The following is a 6579-nucleotide window of genomic DNA, read 5'->3' as shown; positions in this document are numbered from 1 at the left end:
GGCACATTAAAAGCTCTGACTTCAGCTTTACACAATTCATCCACATAACAAAAATACTTTGCTTGAAGAGCAGGCCTGTAAGTAGAAAGAGGGAAAATGGGGATTCCTCAGGGCAGGCATCCGGGAAGCTTGCCTTGGTGGTCCTAGCACTCCTAGTGGAAACCGAAGTAGTCCAAGATGAAGGAAGAACAGTACAAGGGAGAAGAATCGTTGCGTCCTGATACTTGCAGTATGACAAGAAAACAACCAAAAAGTTGAAATCATTTACGAGTCTCAGATGTCTCAACCTCCAAGTTTAACGGAAATAACTGACTTGTTAGAGACAGAGGACAGTACAGAAGCAAGGGCTATAGTGACACATCCACCTGAAAATGCTACAGAACCTGGTTTTGATAAGGATCCAGGAGATGAAGAAGGTGGAACAGTAAATAATCTGCCAGGTTCTTTTTGTGCACCTGCATAACTTATTCAAGATGGCTGTGATGCTGAGTCTGACTCAGATGACCTCTCACACTCCTGAAGGTGACTCTCCCGACAGTGAAGCTCCATCTATGTCTACTGTGCAGCAACCTCCTTCATCAGAGAAAAAGAAAGTGACTAAAATTGTTCACAAATGGCAAAACACTGACCTAACTGCACAGCCTGCACCAGGTAGAGTTACAGAACCACCCTGTGATTTCTTCACTGAAGCGAGAACTCCCACGGAAATTGTTGAACATTTTCTTGATGATGAGATTGTTGAACTCATTGTCATGCACTCCAACTTATACTTGCAAGTAAGGGTGTAAATCTTGTCTCGATTACCTCCGAACTCAAATTTTTCTGGGAATTATTTTTCTGAGTGGCTATGTCTCAGTTCCTAGAAGGCATGCGTTCTGGGAACAAAGAACAGATGTGCGTGCTGTACTCGTTAGTGCTGCCGTGAGACGTGACCACTTTGAAACTATATTCTCTCATTTGTATGTTGCTGAGAATGCAAATTTGGATTCAGTGGACAAGTTTTATAAGTAGCAACCTCTTGTAAGCACTTTTTTTTTTTTTTTGAGACAGTCTTAGTACATCGCTCTCTGTAGAGTGCGGTAACATCACAGCTCACAGCAACCTCCAACTTTTGGGCTTAAGCAATTCTCTTGCCTCAGCCTCTCAAGTAGCTGGGATTACAGGCACCCACCACAATACCCAGCTATTTTTTGGTTGCATTTGTTTAGCTGGCCCCGGCAGGTTCAAAACTACCACCCTCAGTGTATTTGGCTGGAGCCGTAACCACTGTGCTATGGGCACTGAACCTCTTATAAGCACTTTCAATGAGAGATGTATGAAATTTGTTCTAGTGAAACTTGTTTCATCTTTGATGAATACACGGTTCCTTATTTGGCCATTGTGGGTGCAAACAATTTATTCAAGGACGGTCCATTCAGTTCGGCTATAAGTTTTGGTGTGGTGCACACTGGTTTCAGCAATAGCAGGGTAAAAACCCAAATACTAAAAAAGGAATGTGGTGTTGGTGTATCACTTCTCCTTCAGTTTAGTGAGGTGCTTACAGAGGCACCCCCTGGACAACACTGTTTGGTATTCAATAACTTTCACCAGTATTGCATTTCTTGATAAGGTCAGTTCAATGGGACATCAGATAACAGGTACAGGGAGAAAGGATCACACTGACAAAGCTCCTATGGAATTGAGTGTAGCTTTGAAGATAAAAGGAGGCCCATTTGATTATGGAACTGATTATAAGGCAATATTGTCTGCAGATGGAATGATGACAGTGTTGTCACTGTTGTCTCATCTTTGGTTTCGATCTCCTTTGTCTTGTCAATCATTATTCTCAGAAACTGAAAAAGAAGATCCAAGTTCAGCAACCATACATGATCAAAGTGTATAACTGTTTCACGGGAGGCATAGACAGAGCTGATGACAACATTGGTAAGTATCAGGCATCAATCCACGGGAAGAAATGGTATTCAAGCCCTCTTTTGTTCTGTTTCAAACGGGCCTTACAAAATACTTGGCAACTGCAAAAAACAGATGATGAGAAGCCAATAGATGTTCTGCAGTTTCATCAATGCCATTACCTGGAGATCCACAGTCATTCTCCAGAACCTGCCGAAAGGACGACCTGGGAAGTGTAACACTGACTCACACCATCAAACAGAAGGCAAATATGGCGTACTGCCTGTCACAGGAACACCACTTTTTAATGTGGACAATGTGATGGTGCCTTACATGTGAAGTGTTCTGTTGAGTATTACACTGAAGTATAAAAGGCGTCACCACCTTTTCAAAAAAGAAGCATGCTTTTATACACGATGAACAATGTTGAAGTTTTGCTTAGTGTTCCATTTTTGGAAGACTACATAATTGTGGTCTTATACTAAGATATAGAATATAATAAAATATATAATAAAATTTTTTTCTCTTCCAAAACATTAAATAGAATATAATAAAATCTTTTTCTCTTCCAAAAAAAAAAAAACACTTTTACTCCTTTAATATTTTGAAATTACAAAAGATTCTAATATTTATTAGTAAACGTTGTGTGCAGTGGTTGTGTTCTAGTAAATATTTGTAGGTAAGTAAAATTTGGATTTCACATAATTTCTATGTTGCACACAAATATTATTCTTTTTTGATTACTTTTAACAATTTAAAAATGTGAAAAACATTATTGGCTCAGGGGTTATACAGAGAGAGGGAGCAAGCTGGTCCATAGTTTACTAAGGCTTAGTAGAGGAAGACTCCGATCTTATTTTTGTAGAGTTAGAGAGTGCTTTCTAATTTAAGAAATATAAACTTAGACTCAAAGTGTGGAAGGGAATTATGGTTTCTAGGTCAGAATGTAGATTAACAAAATTATTATTGGCTAAAGGAGTACTTAATCAAGTAAAAGAGGTTGAGAAAATGAAAAATGATTGTTCCAGGATAAGGAATTAGCTGCTAAAATTTACAATGGTGACTGTGACATTTTGGAGAGAACAGAATCCACCTCATGAGGTTGGCTTGATGACTGTGAAGCGTGGAACAGGAAGCTGGAGGTGTTGGGACATTCATGTCAATGTTCTGAACTGCAGTGGGTGCCTTTGCAAAAAATGAGTAATATCGATGTTCTAACATCGTTGAGGTATATAAATAATTGATCTGAAATTGCTAAATGGGTAGAAAGCTTAAATTTTATACTTCATATATTGGTATTTTTTCCCCAGGTCTGTGCCTACTTAAACATTTTGTTTTGACTTTATAACATTTAATCATTTATTTTGCTAAGCAATATTTTCAATTTAATGTGGTTCAATTGAATTTTCTCCAAATGTACTGCTTTATGAAATTGGTCAGTTTAATAATTTCACTATAAAGTTTATTTTATGATATTTATAAATATGAGAAAGTTATAAATAATATTTTAATAGTCCAGACAGGCTGAATTCAAATTTTGTGTTAACTTTCTTTGTGTCACCTTTCTGGTTTTGGTTTGAAAGAACAGGCGGAGATTAAATAATGTGTTTATACTGCATTAATTTTAAAACTAATTAAAAACTAATTTCTTTGTTTTATTTTTCCATTCATGTGCTCAACAAATATGTACAGAAGGTGTAATCACATCCAGCAATTGTCTCTACATTACAATTTCAAAAGATAGGGGCCCTTTTTTCCTTGAGAATACATCTAAAGTATAATTAACCACCTCTGCAAGAAAGGCACAATACTTTACTGCCCTTCAAATAACCCTGAGTAAATTATTTATTTCTCCATAAAATAGATGGTCATTTGAACACATATCACCTCCTCCCCCTCCTGCTGTGTGTATTTAGTGCTGAGCACAGAGTTTTCAGAGCTATGAGCTATTATTACAGTGCTATTTTCTTCTTTAATGTTACTTTTGACCCCACATTTGTAATACTATTCAAGGTGTTCTATTAAGGTCAATTTATCTTACAGACAGTGGACTTCAAATGGAAAATCTGACCACTCAATACAAGGAGATATGTAAGAAGTGCTTTAACTAAAGTTTCACTTTCTAAATGAGATTTACTTCATTAGGTTTGAGACAGTGCTGCTAATGGATTGAGTTAGGAGATATTGCCTATGCATTGTGATTTGCCTTCAAAGTTGTCTAACACTCCCTTCTGGCTCCATTCTGCTGACTTATGTGTGGCCTTTGGAATGTCATGGAAGGAAGCTCCAGGTCATTCATTTGTGAAATGGCAGCATAAAAATCTATAGACCTCACAGAAATTCAATATTAATAATTATGAAATTTTTGTAAAATGTTAAGTAATACAATTTATCCCTGAGATTAGTGGCCCATGCCTTTCAGCAATATACAAATGATCCTTGTGATATTAAAGCATTACTCAAAATCAGTAGCAGAGTTTATGATTTAGAAGACCTGATTTTAAAATTTTTCTTTGCTTTATTTTTCTTTATCTAGCAAGAATGAGAATTATAAAAATAAAATCATTGGAAAGCAAATAAAAGTTTGTAAAATTATAAAATTTAACCAGCATAATCAGAAACTTAAATATTGATTTACCACTAATAACAAAGCTTTCTGTTAGTGCAGGCAAAAATATGCTAAAGCAGTGATTTATAATTATCAGAATTATTGTTACTATTACAAATGGCCAGGTTGAACAGTTGAACGATTGTGTTAAAAGCTATATGAAATGAATATAACAGTGATATCTATTTTAATTATGTCTTTGCAATTAATTTTGTTAGAGCTTTTTAAACACTTTTAAAAATCATTTGTCAAGAGCGGCGCCTGTGGCTCAAAAAAGTAGGGTGCCGGCCCCATACGCTGGAGATGGCGGGTTCAAACCCAACCTTGGACCCCACCCCCCAAAAAAATCTGATACAAAAATTGTTTGTCAGGAAAGCTTTTAAAAGACATGGATGGGAATGAAGGGGTAAAAAAAGATAAATCAATTGACTGTCAGTATGTGGCAAAAGTTGACATACACATGTATTGCTTCATTTAATACTTATCGCTACTGAATATAATTTTACTAATAAGAAAATTGATGTCGGGCGGCACCTGTGGCTCAGTCGGTGGGGCGCTGGCCCCATATACAGAGGGTGGCGGGTTCAAACCCAGCCCCGGCTGAACTGCAGCCAAAAAATAGCCGGGCGTTGTGGCGGGCGCCTGTAGTCCCAGCTACTCGGGAGGCTGAGGCAAGAGAATTGCTTAAGCCCGGGAGTTGGAGGTTGCTGTGATCTGTGTGATGCCATGGCACTCTACAGAGCCATAAAGTGAGACTCTGTCTCTAAAAAAAAAAAAAGAAAGAAAGAAAGAAAATTGATGTCATGGCAATTAAGTGTTAAACCCCAAATCAATCATCTAACAATCTCACTAAAAAATCTCAATAATAGGTAGGTACTACTAGATAGTAGCTCAATAATAGCTACGAGGCAGCTCCAAGCCAGTACAAATCTCTCAGTATGCCACACTGTCATCTCTAAATAAGAAGTGCTAAAACTTCTGTCTTTTATTCTTTCTGTGTGGGGAATGATTATACTACTATTGATTTACTAGAATTTTAAGTAGCTTTTAAATTCTAAGAGAAGTTTGAAAAAAACACTTGAAATGTAACTGAGTTTTGCTTTCAATTCTCAAGTAAATGCAAAATCTCTGATCCAGTTAACAAAAGAGTCACTCAGGTATTCTGCATTTAAGAAAATGAGTTCTAAAAAGATTTATGTAAGAGGAAAAATATGTGGGGGAAAATTAAATTTTGACCATACAATGAAATAAAGAAAATGAAGGTAACTTCATGTGAAACACAGACCAATACTATTCTTAGCTTCAGAGATATGGGAGAAGCAGACAGCAGTAAATCGATTCTTAAGAGCATCTCCCATTGACTGAATGGTTGACAATCTGTAGCAACAGGGTAGTAGTTACAGGTAAAACACAGCTCCCCTGTCAAATGCTATCATGTGTTTATATTGACAGCATATTGAGTGTGTTAGAAAGAAATGCCAGATACACCCATGTTCCTCTCACCAACTACTAATAAATGTGCTAATTAAGGGAAAAATAAATAAAAAAACAAATTTGAAGATATACATGCTATGCAAACAATATTCCTTTCCCTCAACCTCAGAAGTTTCCTGAGAACAGAAGTAAGTTTCAATGGTCAACCCAGTGGGAAGAATAATTGGGCTAAAAGCCAGTTGTACATTCCTAGAAGAATACAACCATACACTTCAGTGGAAGTATATGGGTTCTACCATTCAGGACAAGACGCACTTATAAATGACTTGGGAGTTCTGGCTACTCTTTGTATCATCAGTCTTAAACCTCTCCAAATCTTAAACAGGACTGCTAGGGAAACAGCTACTCTCTTTATGGGCCTATTTTAATATCTTTTTATTTGTCTTAAAATAAAATACAAAATTCTTACACCATCATAATATGAATGCTTCAAAATTTTCATCAAGATTCTGCTTACCTACTCAAGTATCACTTTCCCTTATGCACCTTTTCTATATTAAGTTTCATACTCGCAAAACTATATGCAATGTACATAATGTAGAGGGCCATTTCAAAATAATTTCCTGTTTTGATAAAGTGGAGGAGTT

General features: G+C 36.6%; 1 pseudogene; it reads left to right on the top strand.

The window, feature by feature from the left end:
• Positions 1–277: 277 nt before the first annotated feature.
• Positions 278–2261, top strand: LOC128566423 (piggyBac transposable element-derived protein 3-like; annotated as a pseudogene).
• Positions 2262–6579: the final 4318 nt, after the last annotated feature.

The sequence above is a fragment of the Nycticebus coucang genome, chromosome 15 (assembly GCF_027406575.1).
Source record: "Nycticebus coucang isolate mNycCou1 chromosome 15, mNycCou1.pri, whole genome shotgun sequence".
Taxonomy (NCBI): domain Eukaryota; kingdom Metazoa; phylum Chordata; class Mammalia; order Primates; family Lorisidae; genus Nycticebus; species Nycticebus coucang.
Note: the sequence above shows the minus strand (reverse complement) of the source record. Positions and strands in the feature narration are given on the sequence as shown.